General features: G+C 46.3%; 1 long non-coding RNA gene across 1 annotated transcript; it reads left to right on the top strand.

Annotated features, from left to right (window-relative positions):
- Positions 1 to 16620: 16620 nt before the first annotated feature.
- LOC142258823 (uncharacterized) lies at positions 16621 to 18493 on the top strand. Its single transcript, XR_012727880.1, has 4 exons — positions 16621 to 16830; positions 16928 to 17073; positions 17192 to 17335; positions 17817 to 18493. It is a non-coding gene; the product is annotated as an uncharacterized LOC142258823 (long non-coding RNA).
- Positions 18494 to 18761: the final 268 nt, after the last annotated feature.

The following is an 18761-nucleotide window of genomic DNA, read 5'->3' as shown; positions in this document are numbered from 1 at the left end:
TCGGGCTTAGGGCTAGCTGATAATATACAGCTAGCCCTAACTCCATTATTACCCAGTGAGCCACACGTCACCAGGGCAGCTAGAAGAGTTGGATACAGCGCCAGAAGATGGCGCTTCTATGAAAGCGCCATTTTCTGGGGTGGCTGCGGACTGCAATTCGCAGTGGGGGTGCCCAGAAAGCATGGGCACCCTGCACTGTGGATTCCAATCTCCAGCTGCCTAGTTGTACCCGGCTGGACTCAAAAATTAGGCGAAGCCCACGTCATTTTTTTTTTTTAATTATTTCATGAAATAATTAAAAAAAAGGGCTTCTCTATATTTTTGGTTCCCAGCCGGGTACAAATAGGCAGCTAGGGGTTGGGGGCAGCCCGTACCTGCCTGCTGTACCCGGCTAGCATACAAAAATATGGCGAAGCCCATGTCATTTTTTTTTCTTTTTGGGCAAAAAACTGCATACAGTCCTGGATGGAGGATGCTGAGCTTTGTGGTTCTGCAGCTGTTGTCTGCTCTCCTGCATACACTAGTGAATGGAGGATGCTGAGCCTTGTAGTTCTGCAGCTGCTGTCTGCTCTCCTGCATACACTAGTGAATGGAGGATGCTGAGCCTTGTAGTCCTGCAGCTGCTGTCTGCTCTCCTGCATACACTAGTGAATGGAGGATGCTGAGACTTGTAGTTCTGCAGCTGCTGTCTGCTCTCCTGCATACACTAGTGAATGGAGGATGTGTGAGACTTGTAGTTCTGCAGCTGCTGTCTGCTCTCCTGCATACACTAGTGAATGGAGGATGCTGAGACTTGTAGTTCTGCAGCTGCTGTCTGCTCTCCTGCATTCACTAGTTCTGCCGCGTTTTTTTAGCCGCGGGTGCGTTTTTTTAGACAAAAATGCACATAAAAACGCAGCGTGAAAAAACGTCTAGTGCGCACATACCCTTATTCGGCAATTTAGTTTTTTCAGTTTTTTATGCATTTATCAACAAAAATGACACATCACAATAATAAAATACAATGCACTGATGAGCCATAATATACATACACTCAAAACCAGCTGCGAAAATTATAAAACTGGCAAAAAAATGGGCATCAAAGTGGGCACCAAAGTATGTTAGTGAAAGGGTTAAATGGCTTTGGGCCACTCATCTAACACCACAATTACCTATCTAGTGATGCCTCTAATCAAACTCAAGTGTCTCCAGCCTGGCCCAAAGGGGTTCTGGGCATCAGAACTGGCATCAAAGTGGGCACACAGCCACTTTTCACAGATTTGAATAAGTAACCAGTGTTTTTGAGGGGTTAAATGGCTTTGGGCCACTGATCTCACACCACATTTACATACCTAGTGATGACACACATCAAATTCAGATCACTCCAGCCTGGCCCAAAGAGGTTCTGGGCATCAGAACTGGCATCAAAGTGGGCAAAACCCCAGTTTTCACAGCTTTGAATAAGTAACCAGTGTTTTTGAGGGGTTAAATGGCTTTGGGCCACTGATCTCACACCACAATTACATACCTAGTGATGCCCCACATCAAATTCAGATCACTCCAGCCTGGCCCAAAGAGGTTCTGGGCATCAGAACTGGCATCAAAGTGGGCAAAACCCCAGTTTTCACAGCTTTGAATAAGTAACCAGTGTTTTTGAGGGGTTAAATGGCTTTGGGCCACTGATCTCACACCACAATTACATACCTAGTGATGACACACATCAAATTCAGATCACTCCAGCCTGGCCCAAAGAGGTTCTGGGCATCAGAACTGGCATCAAAGTGGGCAAAACCCCAGTTTTCACAGATTTGAATAAGTAACCAGTGTTTTTGAGGGGTTAAATGGCTTTGGGCCACTGATCTCACACCACATTTACATACCTAGTGATGCCCCACATCAAATTCAGATCACTCCAGCCTGGCCCAAACAGGTTCTGGGCATCAGAACTGGCATCAAAGTGGGCAAAACCCACTTTTCACAGATTTGAATAAGTAACTGGTGTTTTTGAGGGGTTAAATGGCTTTGGGCCACTGATCTCACACCACACTTACATACCTAGTGATGCCCCACATCAAATTCAGATCACTCCAGCCTGGCCCAAACAGGTTCTGGGAATCAGAACTGGCATCAAAGTGGGCAAAACCCCAGTTTTCACAGATTTGAATAAGTAACCAGTGTTGTGGTGTGAGATCAGTGGCCCAAAGCCATTTAACCCCTCAAAAACACTGGTTACTTATTCAAATCTGTGAAAACTGGGGTTTTGCCCACTTTGATGCCAGTTCTGATGCCCAGAACCTGTTTGGGCCAGGCTGGAGTGATCTGAATTTGATGTGGGGCATCACTAGGTATGTAAATGTGGTGTGAGATCAGTGGCCCAAAGCCATTTAACCCCTCAAAAACACTGGTTACTTATTCAAATCTGTGAAAAGTGGGTTTTGCCCACTTTGATGCCAGTTCTGATGCCCAGAACCCCTTTGGGCCAGGCTGGAGACACTTGAGTTTGATTAGAGGCATCACTAGATAGGTAATTGTGGTGTTAGATCAGTGGCCCAAAGCCATTTAACCCTTTCACTAACATACTTTGGTGCCCACTTTGATGCCCATTTTTTTGCCAGTTTTATAATTTTCGCAGCTGGTTTTGAGTGTATGTATATTAGGGCTCATCAGTGCATTGTATTTTATTATTGTGATGTGTCATTTTTGTTGATAAATGCATAAAAAACTAAATTGCCGAATAAGAAACTGGACGAATAAGAAACCAACTTCAGCATCGTGTCCTTTAGCCCACTAGGATTTAGATTTCTCATACAGAGCAGGCTAAATCCCAGTGGCTAGAAGGACCTGGTCCCTCTCCCACTGTGAAATGTCCGGCTCTGGATAGAGAAAGCTAAATCCCAGTGGAAGAAGGGACCTGGTCCTTTAGCCCACTGGGATTTATCTGTCTCTCTATAGAGCCGGCTATTTCCCAGTGGGCAGAGGGACCAGGTCCTAATGAGTGTTTTAATACAATTCTTAGTGGGGGAAAAAAAAGGACCAGGTCCTTCTGCCCACTGGGATTTAGTCACGACCCATTCCTTATGAAAGCCTCCACAGCATCACCCCATGCCTTGTGTAACCCCCTCCCCCATAAGCCACTTACCTTATTGAAGCCTCCACAGCCCCGTGCTGCAGCTTCAGTACATTCCCTGAGACATACACGAGCTGCAGCCCCCAGTAGTGACAGGAGACACTGCTCTGTGCCCCCAACATCCAGGCTGAGACCCCAGAGCTATAACTAATGAGGAGAAGCTGAATATTCCCCACCTCAGGGTCAGGATCCTCCGCTCTGCACTGAGGAGCCCGAGCACTGCCGCTTCCCGCCCACAGATCTGCACAGGAGCCCGAGCACTGCCGCTTCCCGCCCACAGCTTGATTGAGCCTAGATAATACAGGCCGCACGGAATAAAGGACACACCCCCTAACAGTAGATGAATACGCCCCGGAAGTGACGTTATAACCTGCAAGCAGCCTGTATTAGTGATGGGTAAAATGCGGTTTTTTGGTGAGCCGGGGCTTTTGGCTCCGAAAACGGCTCTTCATTTCCTATTACCTTTGGCTTTAAATTTGAAGCCCAATTCTGGTATGTTTTACCCCATGATTGTACCTTTTAGTAAAAATCTACATGTGCCAATTTATGACATAAAACAGAATAGTTTCCAGAATAACCAGATTTTATATTATTTGCTGTAAAAACTTTAACAAACACAATGTTTGATAAAAAAAAGTGCAGAAATCAAACAAGTGCAATTCAATGAGCTCAACACTACTGGCAATTGTATGCAAAATGGGATGTGATGTGAGAGGCTGCACTGCCTTGTATAGGACTAGTTCTGTGCATGAAGTGGTCCCTCAGATTGGCACTGCTATCATGTAACAGGGGCTGCTGGGAGGTTATTCACCAGAAACAACAGAACCATTCCAAGCTGCACTAGCTAATGGTGCATTTACACAGTCGCTGCAGCCCCCGAGCCTGCGATCCAGTGATGCTCAATCCAGCATCGCGGATCATTTGTTCTCTTCCATTCAAGTGAATGGGAGAGAACAAGGGACGCACATTTACATCCGCTGTTTCTCCCTCGCTCAGCGAGGATTTACAAGCTGGCGGGAAATAACTAGAATCAGGCTAAATCCAGATGTCAGTGCTCCTTTAATAAAGTGCCTGACTGCTGCTTGTCACAGATTGGAGGGGGCGGGGCTGTGAGTCAGTGCTATGTGCGGCAGCAGGAGGAGCATTCTCAGTCTCCTGGATAAGATCAGAGTGACTACTGCCGGGAGGGAGGGGCCGAGAGGGGCGGGGCAAGAGGGGACTGACTGTGGAAGGGAACTGGCAAAGAGCCGTTTACATTTCAATTGGCCCCTGCCAGGAGCTGACTCATATGATTCACTATGAAGAGCCGGCTCTTAGAGCCGGCTCGTTCAGGAGCTACCCATCACTAGCCCATACCTCCCAACTTTTAAAGAAGGAAAAGAGGAACAAAGTTTGCGGCGCGCGTAGCGCGCTGCGGCAAATTTTTAGGCCACGCCCCCTAACCACACCCATTTCACAGTCACGCCCATATCCACTCCCCATCCACACCCATTCAGCACAAACACGCAGGCAGCCGGCAGGCCTCCAGCACGGACACGCAGGCAGCCGGCGGGCCTCCAGCACGGACACGCAGGCAGCCGGCGGGCCTCCAGCACGGACACGCAGGCAGCCGGCGGGCCTCCAGCACGGACACGCAGGCAGCCGGCGGGCCTCCAGCACGGACACGCAGGCAGCCGGCGGGCCTCCAGCACGGACACGCAGGCAGCCGGCGGGCCTCCAGCACGGACACGCAGGCAGCCACAGTGAGGCGGCCAGTCGCCTTCACAGACAGGCGGCCGGCCGCCTTCACAGACAGGCGGCGGGCCGCCCGCACAGAGAGGCGGCCAGCCGCCCGCACAGACAGGCGGCGGGGGGCGCCCGCACAGACAGACGGCAGGGGGGCGCCCGCACAGACAGGCGGCAGGGGGGCGCCCGCACAGACAGGCGGCAGGGGGGCGCCCGCACAGACAGGCGGCGGGGGGCGCCCGCACAGACAGGCGGCAGGGGGGCGCCCGCACAGACAGGCGGCAGGGGGGCGCCCGCACAGACAGGCAGCAGGGGGGCGCCCGCACAGACAGGCGGCAGGGGGGCGCCCGCACAGACAGGCGGCAGGGGGGCGCCCGCACAGACAGGCGGCGGGGGGCGCCCGCACAGACAGGCGGCGGGGGGCGCCCGCACAGACAGGTGGCGGGCCGACCGCACAGACAGGCGGCCGGCCGACCGCACAGACAGGCTCCGGCCGGGGGTGAGGGGGGAGGGAGGGAAATCAGCGCTGGGGAGATTAGTTTACTGTACCAGCAGCAGCACAGGCAGCGCTCCTCTCTATGCCACGTCTACTAGGATGGTAGGAGGGAAAAGCAGGGAGGCGGAGAGAGAGTGGGTGGGCGGAGCCCGGGAGCCGGCCGTCCCGCCCGTGGCAACGGGACAAACAACGTAAAGCGTGAAAGTCCCGCTGTATCCGGGACGGTTGGGAGGTATGCAGCATGTTAGAATGTGTACATAAGATCCCGCTGGTGGTGGCCGCAGCTTATAGGCCCCAAATCTGGTGACAGGTTCCCTTTAAAGTGAACCTGCCAGGTGCAATATGCACTCAGAGCCAGGAGCAGTTCTGGGTACATATTGCTAATCCCTGCCTAACCGTCCCTGTATACACTAGCATAGATAAAGAGATCAAGAACAAATATTTTTAAAGATCTTATATCTTATGCTAATGAGCGCGGGGACTAGTCACAAGGGCGTTACTTCACTTGGCTAGTCGGCTCGCATAGCATGTTAGCATGTTATTACGCCCCTGTGTGAGTACTAACACGCTATATGAGCCGACTAGCCAAGTGAAGTAACGCCCTTGGGACTAGTCCCCGCGCTAATTAGCATAAGATATAAGCTCTTTAAAAATACTTTTTCTATAGATGCCTTTATCTATGGTAGTGTATACAGGGACAGTTAGGGAGGGATTAGCAATATACACCCAGAACTGCTCCTGGCTCTGAGTGCAGATTGCACCTGACAGGTTCCCTTTAAAGGGAACCTGTCACCAGAAATTTAGCAAAAAAAATAAAAGATTCCCCTCTGCAGCTCCTGGGATGAATTCTGGAAAGGTTCCTGTTGCTATTGTGCCCCCTTTGAGACCTAAAATAATACTTTATGAAGTCTTACCTTTTTGTATGCAAATCTGTTTTTATGGTCACGGGGGCGGGCTGCCTGGCGTCCGTTATTCCCCCTCCTGCCGTTGTACGCCGTCCCCCATTGCTCATTTCCATACATGAGGACGCCTTCCTCATGTAACTGTCCTCCTGAAGTTTTGTGCATGCCCAGTGCCACTCTCGCGGGACTGAGCACTGTGCAAAGTGTGAACGCTTTTGAGGTGATTGCGCAGGCGCGAGATTATGGGCGGCGCTGTGATTGTCATCAGCAAAGTCATCCAAGTACCCACCCATAATCTCGTGCCCGCGCTTCTCACTCTGCCTCCACCGTTATGTGCAAGCACTGGCCATATGAACCACGTTACCTATTACCATGGGCGCGAGATTATGGGCGGCGCTGTGATTGTCATCAGCAGCGTCATCCAAGTACCTGCCCATAATCTCGTGCCCGCGCTTCTCACTCTGCCTCCACTGTTATGCGCAAGCACTGTCCATATGAACCACGTTACCTATTACCATGGGCGCGAGATTATGGGCGGCGCTGTGATTGTCATCAGCAAAGTCATCCAAGTACCCGCCCATAATCTCGTGCAAGCAGTAATAGGTAACATGGTTCATATGGCCAGCACTTGCGCATAACGGTGGAGTCAGAGGGAAAAGTGCGGGCACGAGATTATGGGCGGGTACTTGGTTAACGCTGCTGATGACAATCACAGCGCCGCCCATAATCTCGTGCCTGCGCAATCACCTGAAAAAGCGTTCACATGCGCAAAACTTCGGGAGGACAGTTACATGAGGAAGGCGTCCTTGTGTATGTAAATGAGCAATGGGGGACTGCGTAAAGCGGCAGGAGGGGGAATAACGGACGCCAGACAGCCCGCCCCCGTGACCATAAAAACACATTTGCATACAAAAAGGTAAGACTTCATAAAGTATTTTTGTAGGTCTCAAAGGGGGCACAATAACAACAGGAACCTTTCTAGAAGCAGCCCAGGAGCTGCAGAGGGGAATCTTTTATTTTTATTGTGAAATTTCTGCTGACATGTTCCCTTTAACTGGTAGGGGAGCCAGGATAAAGCAGAGCTGAAGCTGTTGGGAAGCTAGGACCCAGCAGCTCCACAGGCAGGAGACCACTGATCGGTAATAGAAGCCTGCAGATGTCACTCTGCATAGGTTATTGTCACTGCTATCTGCAGGAGAGAGAAGTGCTGATTGCACGGTCTCCTCAGCTTCCTGACTCCCCGCGTGTCTGCAGCAGTGAGAAGCCGCACACGGGGAATCAGAGAACAGCTGCAGACAAACGCAGGCTCCGGGACTGGGGGGGTCGGCTCTGGTGCAGGGGGGGGGGGCTCTGCTGCAGGGGGGGGTCGCTCTGCTGCGGGGGGGGGGTCGCTCTGCTGCAGGGGGTGATTCATACCTCAGCAGCAGTCACAGGAGTAGGTGCGCGCTTGGCTCTGTAATGAATAGTAGAAGGGAGAAACAGCGAGGCGGGGCTACAGTGGGTGGGTGGAGCCGGGACAAACAGCCTCACGGGCGGGACCCGGGATCAAAGGCTCAGAAGAGGGACTGTCCCGCTGTATCCGGGACGGTTGGGAGGTATGATCATCAACTAACCTGTAAGGAGCCCATACATTCTAGGCTCTCCCCTCCCCCCATCACATACAGTTAGCACAGGCATTTCTGAGTATGCAGTGCGCCCCTCCCCCCATCACTTACAATTAGCAGTTAGCACAGGCATTTCTGAGTATGCATGCAGACTGCATGCATACTCAGAAATGCCTGTGCTAACTGCTAATTGTATGTGATGGGGGGAGGGGCGCACTGCATACTCAGAAATGCCTGTGCTAACTGTATGTGATGGGGGGGAGGGGTGCACTGCATGATGCAGTGCACCCCTCCCCCATCACATATAGTTAGCACAGGCATTTCTGAGTATGCAGTGTGCCCCTCCCCCATCACATACAATTAGCAGTAAGCACAGGCATTTCTGAGTATGCAGTGCACCCCTCCCCCCATCATATACAGATAGCACAGGCATTTCTGAGTATGCAGTGCGCCCCTCCCCCCCATCACATACAGTTAGCAGTAAAGCCCCCTTCACATATAGACAGCTTATTACCTGCTCCGGACCCGGTGATTATCCTCCAGACGTCACACTGGTGCCTGCTGTGAGCTCTGCACAGGTTTGGATGCCCCAGCTCTTGGCAAGAAGCTGATTGGAGCGCGCGTGTTGTGACCCCGGAAATGCAGCAATACATACAAATCAATAGAGGGGCGCCCGTGCGCCCAACCCCCCCCGCCGCGAAAAGACTGCGGATTTAGTGGGATAGGTAAAAAAAAAAATTTAAATTTTTTTTTTTTGCTGCTAGAAGGCGCCGCCCCCCCGCATAGCGCCGCCCCAGGCACCGGACCACAGGTGCCTAGTGGTAAATACGGCCCTGTTCACATACTTAACACACCCTTACCAATACAATGAGACTCTCGCTCTCAAAGCTGCTCATAGCCAGATGCCATACATATGTTGTCTTTTTGAAATAGAGAAATATCTATAGCTGCTTATAGATAAACCCATTTAATCAACATATATTAACTTTATTTTTTATGATCACTTCTGACTACTTGGCATAGGGGCATACAAAGCTGCTTATAAAGGCATCCTGAATTGATCGAATGCTCAAGTAAAAGAGACGCGACAAAATCAGACACAATATTGTCACTTGCTTTTAAATCATTACTAAAGCATTGTAATATTTTATTGAATGACACTCCCCGCGCTATATGGTACAAAACGTAAACACAGTAATGTCTAGATACTTTGCTAAATGTGTCCTGAATCTGAATGGATTGAAAAAGAATATAGTTCACTGTTTCTATTTAAGAAGGTTACAAACTCGTCAGGAAATAAAACACTTGTCGGTGAACACCCGTAACTGTCAAAGAATATTGCCTTCTTATCATCCCAAAGTACAATCAATATACAATGTCTCCCACTTTGACCGGAACTGTCTGTATTCACAATGTAGGCAGCGGGTCTCTGGGTCACTCTATATGCCGGTAGCAAATCACACAGAAACACACCAGCAAATATGCATTCTGTATAACGATCAGACTTCAACAGGTTTGTGAGATGGAAGTTATCCATAATTAGATGTAATCAAATAATACTTCTCTTCTGTGGTTGATTTGAAGTATAGTTGTGTTGGGTAGGTAGCGCAAACCGCACTTCATCATGCAGGTTACTCGATTTAACGAGCGAGAAACGACCACCAGGCTTTTGATTTGGTGATAAATCAAATGCAAACAATGTGAACCCGGCCATAAATTCTTCACGATCTATCGCCAGAGCATGATGAGATTTAAAACGTCCAGAAACATGCGTCAAAGACATAAATTCGTGGATGGCTAAAGCATCATTGAAATTAGGTTGGAAAGGGCGGGCTGGAATCTGTTGGCCACCCAGGTAAAGCGCTACATGGCTTACATTGTAATAGTGAAAGCACAATGCGTTTTTATTGTACGACCCGTTAAAGGCTTCATTCTCTACAAAGCCCAATATAACAGTTTTTGGAATTTGTCCCAAGAAGAGGTTCTCGTGGTTTGTAATTCGCGTGCCGGCTGGAATACTGTATACTTTCATGCAGGCCCTATCAATAGCGTATTTGGCTGTCGCGGATAGTAGGTCCTGACTGTGACCTAAACGTACAGCTGGAGAGACTTGCACGCTCTTCACATAGAGAGACGCTTGTAAGATCTGCACTTTTTACGGTTCCGCATCACCAGACATCAAACAGAAAGTGTCCTTATTTCTCGACAACTTGATCTTGAGGTCAAGCCCATTCAGTATGAGCTTCGGTTGATTAAATACATCTCCAAAAATTGGCCCCAATAGATCCACAGGCTTAGAGTGCTCGGTTATACGCGCTCTTTTGACAAATCCAGCATTTAGACCATCCAAGGCCCGATCATTATGATGCCCCGCACTGTCTTTATAGAACAATCCAGAGGTAAACTGAGTCGATAGTGTTTGCGAGCTGTAATTTAAGAGTTTCAATGTACGCTCTATAGCTGTAGAGGTTATCTGACTGCGAGATTAGGCGATCCCCCAGAGTGCTATCAACCTGATTAAACAATGCTGTCAGGGGGTAAAGCTGGTGTCACACATAACGACGACGACAACGACGTCGCTGCTACGTCACCATTTTCTGTGACGTTGCAGCGACGTCCCGTCGCTGTCGCTGTGTGTGACATCCAGCAACGACCTGGCCCCTGCTGTGAGGTCGCCGGTCGTTGCTGAATGTCCAGCTTCATTTTTTGGTCGTCACTCTCCCGCTGTGACACACACATCGCTGTGTGTGACAGCGAGAGAGCGACGAAATGAAGCGATCAGGAGCCGGCACTGGCAGCTGCGGTAAGCTGTAACCAGCGTAAACATCGGGTAACCAAGGGAAGACCTTTCCCTGGTTACCCGATGTTTACGCTGGTTACCAGCCTCCGCTCTTGCTGCCAGCGCCGGCTCCTGCACTGTGACATGTGGCTGCAGTATGCATCGGGTAATTAACCCGATGCATACTGTAGCAAGGAGAGCAAGGAGCCAGCGCTAAGCAGTGCGCGCGGCTCCCTGCTCTCTGCACTGTGACATGTAGCTGCAGCACACATCGGGTTAATTAACCCGATGTGTGCTGCAGGAGAGCAAGGAGCCAGCGCTAAGCGCGGCTCCCTGCTCTCTGAACATGTAGCACAGCGACCTTATGATCGCTGCTTCTGCTGTGTTTGACAGCTAAGCAGCGATCATAACAGCGACTTACAAGGTCGCTGTTACGTCACCGAAAATGGTGACGTAACAGCGACGTCGTTGTCGCTGTCGTTTAGTGTGACACCAGCTTTATTTATAAATGCAACACGCACACTGATAGCCGTATTATCTTGTTTCATGATACGGCAATTTATATACAGTAGGGTATTGTTCAGATCATAATAATATTCACCGCTTCCCGATATGAAAAATTCCAGGGGGCATTGTCTGACAGAGCCGCAACAGGTTGTACTTCTACAAAAAGCGATTTGTCGATACTTGTTTGCGTAGGGGGAATGACAAAAATATCCAGTTCAGATTTTGTGCACTCTACAGAAGCATCATGTACAAAAGCCATTATAGTTGATTAGAAGATGTTGTCCACAGAGCGTCTTAAGCGGGCTTTACACGCTACGATATTTCTAGCAATTGCTAGCGATATCGCATGCAAAAGCACCCGCCGCCGTCGTGCATGCAATATTGTGTGATCGCTGCCACAGCGAACATTCTCGCTACGGCAGCGTCACACGCACTTACCAGGTCGGCGGCGTCACTAAGCGGCCGGCCAATCAAAGCGGAGGGGCGGAGATGAGCGGGACGAACATCCCGCCCACCTCTTTCCTTCCTCATTGTGGGCGGGACGCAGGTAAGGTAAGGTTCCTCGCTCCTGCGGTGTCACACACAGCAATGTGTGCTGCCGCAGGAATGAGGAACAACATCTATAAACAACCATTAACAATTTTTGGTTTTAGGACGACCTCTCCATGGTGAACGATTTTCACCACTTTGGAGGATGTTTAAGGTCGTTGGTAAAGTGTTACACGCTGCAATACCGTTAATGACGCCAGATGTGTGTCACTGTCACTAACGACGTGACCCCGACGATAAAACATTAACGATATCGTAGCGTGTAAAGCCCCCTTTATTCTTTTCTGACAGTTTTGTCTCTTGGTGGGATTTTTATTCATTAGCATTGGAGGCTGTGAATAGCGCACACATCTTTTTCTTTTTTGTTGTTTTTTAGCAACATAAACTATGCCTGAGCCCTCCTGTGGGTGTGTGTTTATTCGATTCATTACAGCTGATGAGAGGTATGTGACCGCATCTTTAGCAATGTTTTTGACAGCCATCTTCACATGAGGCTTTACTATTTCCAGTCCTCTCCTGAATAATGGTACGACTCTTCTAAAAAGGCCTCTTAAAATTCCGTCAAGACCGGCACCATACATGTACTCATCACCGCGAAAAACCTGTAATCCATGACCCGATTGCGCTATGTAATATCTGGCATAGATGGTGGGGTCACCATATACCCTCTGAGACACCATTTTTCTGTGTCAACACCCCCGCGGTCTGAGATGCAATCGAACAATACTTTTTCCGTACTTGAATTTAACAGGGGTGCCCTGATCTGATAATATAGAGTTTGTCACAGAATCAAAATGTTGTTTTCAAAGGGGTACATAATCGGGTCTTGTGTACTGAATGGTGACAATTTCACTGCTCTTACCAGCTACCTGAACAGTTCTCAGAAGTTGCACGTAGCTGTCACCTACAAGCTGATGTTGAATTATATCTGTGTACACATATAATGTATAAAATCCGTCTTTTATATCTGCATACGACTTCTTCTGTTCCAGACGTGTGTAATCTACAGAGGCCTCAATAAAGGGTTGTAGGCCTAAAATACGTGATAGTTTCGGGCCTGGAGCAAATTGTATCGTTGCTGAGTCTGGCAACACTTCTCTTTACCTCATCGTATCAAAGTTTAAAACCATCGGGTGCCACCTTCAAAACATCAATACACTCATTAATGGCTCTTATGAGATCAGTAATGTTTGAATAAAATCCTGATTTCAAATAAAATTCTTTAGATATATCACCGCGGCGTGCTATAAAGAAATTTCCGTCATTCTGCTCAAACGTATACCATGTATGCGGATATTGAATCTCGGTGAGTGCAACTTCAAACGGACCAGAAAGCTGTACAGGTTTTGCCAATTTGATGGTATAATTTGATATCGTGTTTTTGGGGTACATTTTAGAAGAAGCATTACACGGTAGTGTTTATATAAAATGAGCCCTCCTCCATGATTTATACGTCCGTCAGCTGGTCTTCTGTAATCCAACTGTTAAATGTTGTTGTTAGACCAGCCATTTCACTAGAAAATACGGTGACCTGCTAATATGTTTTTTTCTTAAAATCTTTTCAATTTTGTAGATGCGATGCTCATCCAAAAGTATTTTTTTATTTCTTCTTTATAAAATGAACCACTGATTTCTTTTCCGTTTAAATCAGCAATTTTATAGAGGGGTTTTTTAAATTTGGTGTTGATGGCCGTAATAACAAATATTTCATCCGTGTACGTTTGTTCATGCACCTTAATGAAGATACCTTTATATCATGACACTCTCACATAACCACCGATTTTTAAAGACGGTTTAATAGGCTTAGCACTGACACTAGAAGCGTAAATATTTTTCCAGATTTGTACAAGTAAAATATATCTTTGTACCGTGTTAACCAGTAGGGATAAAAAAAATTGTTTAAAAGAACTGAGAGTCCTCAGTGGTTGATACCTTTTAATGGCTAACTGAAAAGATGGTAATAATTGCAAGCTTTCGAGACTACTCAGGTCTCTTCATCAGGCATGGTATAACACAAAATCTGAAGAGTCACATATTTATACACAACAGGACTGTTGTGTATAAATATGTAACTCTTCAGATTTTGTGTTATACCATGCCTGATGAAGAGACCTGAGTAGTCTCGAAAGCTTGCAATTATTACCATCTTTCCAGATTTGTAGTGAGTTACGCTTTGTCACATCAACAGGTCTACATCGAATTGTAGTATGATAGCTATGATTATAGCTATACACCAGATCAGGTAAAATTTCAATATACCGAAGGCGCGATTCACACGTCAGTGAAAAACACTGATGTGCTTCACTGACGTGTAAAACACGCACATGTTCCTCCATGTTCCGTGATTCACGGCACACGTGGGTTGTCCATGTGCAATCCGTGATTGCATATGGACATTACTCAACTGCCTTCGCTCCTGCTGTCCATGGTGCTGAACTCATCGGCTCTCCAGCGTCCGCCCACCGCTTTCAGCAGCTACTTCCTGGTCAGCTATTCCTGCTCATGAATATTCATGAGCCAGGCAGGAGCTGCCGAGAGCGGAGGCTGCACAGCGAATCACAGGCACGGTAAGTTAAAAATATTTAATATTTAATATGTCCATGATTTTCTGGTACATGTTTCACGGATCACACACGGATCACACCATAGTGTGGTTCGTGGGTCATCAGTGATACCAGAAAAAAACGGACTTGTCTCCGTGCAGAATCACGGCTACGGGTGTACACTGCACGGAGACACATTCAGTGAAAAATCACTGATGTGTGAGCAGACCCATTGATTATAATGGGTCTGCGTATGTCAGTGATTCTGGTACGTATAAAAAAAAAACACATACGTACCAGAATCACTGACGTGTGAAGGGGGCTAAAAGGTGTTATGTTTCGTGAGATAGCGCCACATTTGTGTTTTTAATGTACGATTAAATCGCTCTACCAAGGCTGCTTTTACAATATTGCTTGTAAAAAATTGATGAATTCTATATATTTTACATACACGTTTCAGGGCGTTATTCATAAATTCTTTGCCACGATCCATCTGTAATTTCTTTGGTATGCGTTGATCATTTTCAAATATTATTTCGAGGGATCTTGCAACAGTTGTTCCGTTCTTGTTTAGTAAGGCCACGCAAATTTTGATAAGATATCTATAACTGTAAGAATATATCTTATACCATCATTTTCACGGGAATAATCAATCATGCTGACAAAGTCAGCCTGCCACTGTGTATCAATATCTCACACAATAACCTTATTTGTTAAAAATCTTTTTCTCACTGGTTTGTGTAAAGTATATGCATCTTGATTATTCAGCCAATTAAGCACCTCTGTCTTTTTAATACGTTGATTGCGTGCTACACGGAATAGATTTTCAGCACCGCCACAGGAACCAACATTTTTAGGGTCGAAATACTGTTTTTGTAATATTTTTTCACAACGCCGAGACCCCATGACTGAATAAATAAAAGTTATGTGATGCGAATCAAGACCCGAATGTCTCTATCAGAAATTCAGCAGTATAAATGATATTAAAAGTGTGTTCGAATATAAATATTCCTTGAAAAATATATTTTCTTTTATTGACTTTAATATTTTATTAACTTTGATATCTCATTATTGCTCTTTGTTAGCATTTCATTACCATTTTATATCTTTTTATAGACTACCAATATCTTTTTATTAAGTTTGGATAGTGTGAGCTAGCGTAATTGGGCGTTACAGAGGTGGCATGGGCTGTTCGTATGGGCTTATACAGAGGTGTGTGCTCTGCTGGAAGGTGTATATACAGTATATATACAGCCTTAGGCCATGTGCCCACGGGGGAAAGTGTCCTGCGGTTATGTCCGCAGGAGATTCCGCAGGAGCTCCCAGAAAACCGCAGCACAACTTTGTCTGTTTCAATGCAGCAGTTTATTTGCGGAATGTCGTGCGGATATCCTGCGGGCATTCTGCATTGAGGATACAGTACCATGACTTCAGCACTGCATCCTCAATGCAGAACAAGTGCTGCAGTGATCAAGGGAGTTCATACTTACCTCCATCACACAGCACTTCTCTCCGGCATCTGTCAGTGTCTCTACACTGTGCAGGAGAAGGTGGGTGGGCCTGAACTAGCTCTGGCTGTCACATGACCGGAGCTCGTGCAGGCCCCGCCCACCTCCTCCTTCCTGCTCATGGATCCACCGCGCTCCAGCCTCCTGTGCACCGAGGGAAAGCCGGGTGTCTGCTATTAAGGCATGTAAGTATGGGACCATCTGCAGGTAAATCCGCAGGAATAATTGACATGCTGTTATGTGCGGCTGCGGGATATCCGCAACATATTCCGCAGTCGCACATTCCGCAACGTGGACACAGACACTCCCCATGTCCCATAGGATAACATGGAGAGTGTCTGTACATGCTAAAACCTGCGGATTTATCTGGAAAATCCAGATAAAGCCGCAGGTTTTCCGTGGAAAAATCCACAGAAGCAAGCTCCCGTGGGCACATGGCCTTAAAGTAGCACTAGCCAAACTACCTTGCAGAAGAACTCTAGCTGACAAGACAAAGGTGAAACCATCAGGCCTAAAAAGTGAGTATTAACTTATTTAACTTTTAGCGCCTAATATTGTAACCATTTGTCCTTATTAAGTCTATATAGTTGCGACATTAATTCCAGCGATGTTTAATGTAACAGTATTTATATTTATAACAGTAGTAGTTGTAATTCGTAGGACGTAAAATGTAGTTTATTTATAATTTAGTCATATATTCAATATATTAGTTAATAATTGTTCTCATTTAATTTGCACAATTGTTTATACTGTCTGGGGGTGTTTGTGTTCTCCTGCATTATTTAATTATCATCCCATAGTATGGTTTCTAGTGATTTGATGTTTGGTGTGTTTAACATTACACTAGTTATGTAATTGGTAATAATTTAGATGATGTAGAACAACATTTGGATCTATTTAATCTATCCAACAGTCTAATATATTGCATAGGTACAACGTCAACATTATAGATATATGACTGTTTATTATATAGCATATAAAGTGTATTTGTCCTTTGGTATAGATTTGCATGAAATACTATGGAAAATTCACACAGGCTTAATATTTTAGATGGAAGTTCAATATTTTATGGATGAATTTGATGATAGCCTTCCCAATGCCCAACAATTTGGTATGTATTATTCTGAATATAACTGTAAATGTTACATCATCCTGGTTGAAAACTGGCATAGTATACTACTTTTATATGTATCTCTTTCTTGTTTAAGATGACACTTTATGGACTGCAGTGCTTCCGATGTATTTTTACGTGCTATAAGTGATGATGTTGGTGCTGATGCGGGTGCAGCGGTGGTAACTGATGCTAATACTAGCCTGTGAGCAAGCGGGACTAATTTACAGCAGACTATGTGCGGTAAGCTGCATATATAGCTATATATTTATATATGTGTGGTGGAGTAAATACTAATTCATTATGCATCTGTCGGGTTTGCTTTGAATATTATTTTTATATTATTTCTTCCTTTCTTAAGATGACTTTATGGATTTTGATCTTGACCCTCTGTTATTAAGCGCTATGGAGTGTGATGCTAGCAACATGACTGTGGCAGGGGCACGGACTGGTGCTAATTCTAGTGCTGCTACAAGCAATATTAATTTACTACAGGCTATCGCCGGTAAGTTGTGTATGTATATGTGTATATATGTATGTGTATATACATACATACATACATACATACTAAATTTTATACAGATGTTTTGCATCCGGACTACGGGACTGGCACCCATCAGACTCCTACACCAGCTAAAAAACGTGGCACGCCACTACACCTAATCCCGGCGAATAGAAAATGGGCAAAAGAAATGAATTTTTGCCACAGACTAATGGTTATATATTTTATTCATATTTTATTTTACACATAAACTGATGTGGAAGAAAAGCTTATTTTCAAAAGAAAATACACCCACCTCCCCTAGGAAAGCAAGTATTCCCACAACAGCAGCCGCTGCTGCAGCAACTAATATGGTGACATCAACTATCACTTCACCGCCTCACAGCTGTAAGTATATATTTAGATATTTGTATACAGTCTTTATACATGCAATCTTCACATTGTTTCACGTGTTTCTGCCACAACTATAACTCTTTTCTTTTAGCTACACACGCTGTCCAGAAAAAAACAGCTAGTGCGGTTCTACAACCACTAGCGGAGCATGATGCTAACAGTACTACAGTGCGAGTCGAAGTACACGCGACTAACAGGAGTGTGTGAACACATCCTCTATCACCGCTTTGTGTGGAAGGACAAGAAGGAAGCGCTGTGCCAGCCAAACATCGTGAAAAGACATGTCCAATACCGATGCCCCGTAAATTCGAGCAACGCTTAATCAAGACCGCAACAACACCATTACCCACAATAACACAGAGCACAACCACGATTGACCTGATACAAGCAGAATGTGTTGCGCCAACAACACAGAGCATACCAACAACTCACAAGACTCAAGCGGATCGGGAAGCACTCGATAGAGAAATCGACCAGTTAGCTGATGGTAAGACTGTGCGTCATGATTTTAATATTGTGAAGCCCTTGAAGAGGCGACGTTCAGGAAATAGTAAAAGTAAAAAACAAAAACTTAACGCAGCGGAAACATGCATAGGTTCCATTGGTTGGTACGGAGAAGAAATTAAAATGGCGGCAAAGTACGTTGAATACAGAAATGTACGTTGCCAGATTTTTTTCTGTGATACCTATGATAGGTTATTATCAGCACCCCCAACACGTGAAAATGTTGCCGAGCTACATGCTTTCACAAAGCAGTATGGAGATGTACCATCTGATGATTCAAATAAATCGATGTGACTAAAAATTGTTGGATATGGAATGCATAAATTGCCTAAAATTACGTTACATAGGTCTAATAGGTCTAGAGTTATAAAACGAGCTGTAAAGCTATTAATGAATGCTAGACACTCACTAGCGGTGAGAAGGTGCAAAGAGGCCACAATAACTACACAAGATCCACAGGCCCCGATAAACCACCCGAACCAGTCTTTACCATCCCAAAATATAGCTGTAGATGACAGCAACATTGCGTTTC

The sequence above is a fragment of the Anomaloglossus baeobatrachus genome (genome assembly GCF_048569485.1).
Source record: "Anomaloglossus baeobatrachus isolate aAnoBae1 chromosome 5 unlocalized genomic scaffold, aAnoBae1.hap1 SUPER_5_unloc_12, whole genome shotgun sequence".
NCBI classification, from domain to species: Eukaryota; Metazoa; Chordata; class Amphibia; order Anura; family Aromobatidae; genus Anomaloglossus; species Anomaloglossus baeobatrachus.
The sequence above is the reverse complement of the archived record's forward strand: the minus strand, read 5'-3'. Positions and strand labels throughout refer to the sequence as shown.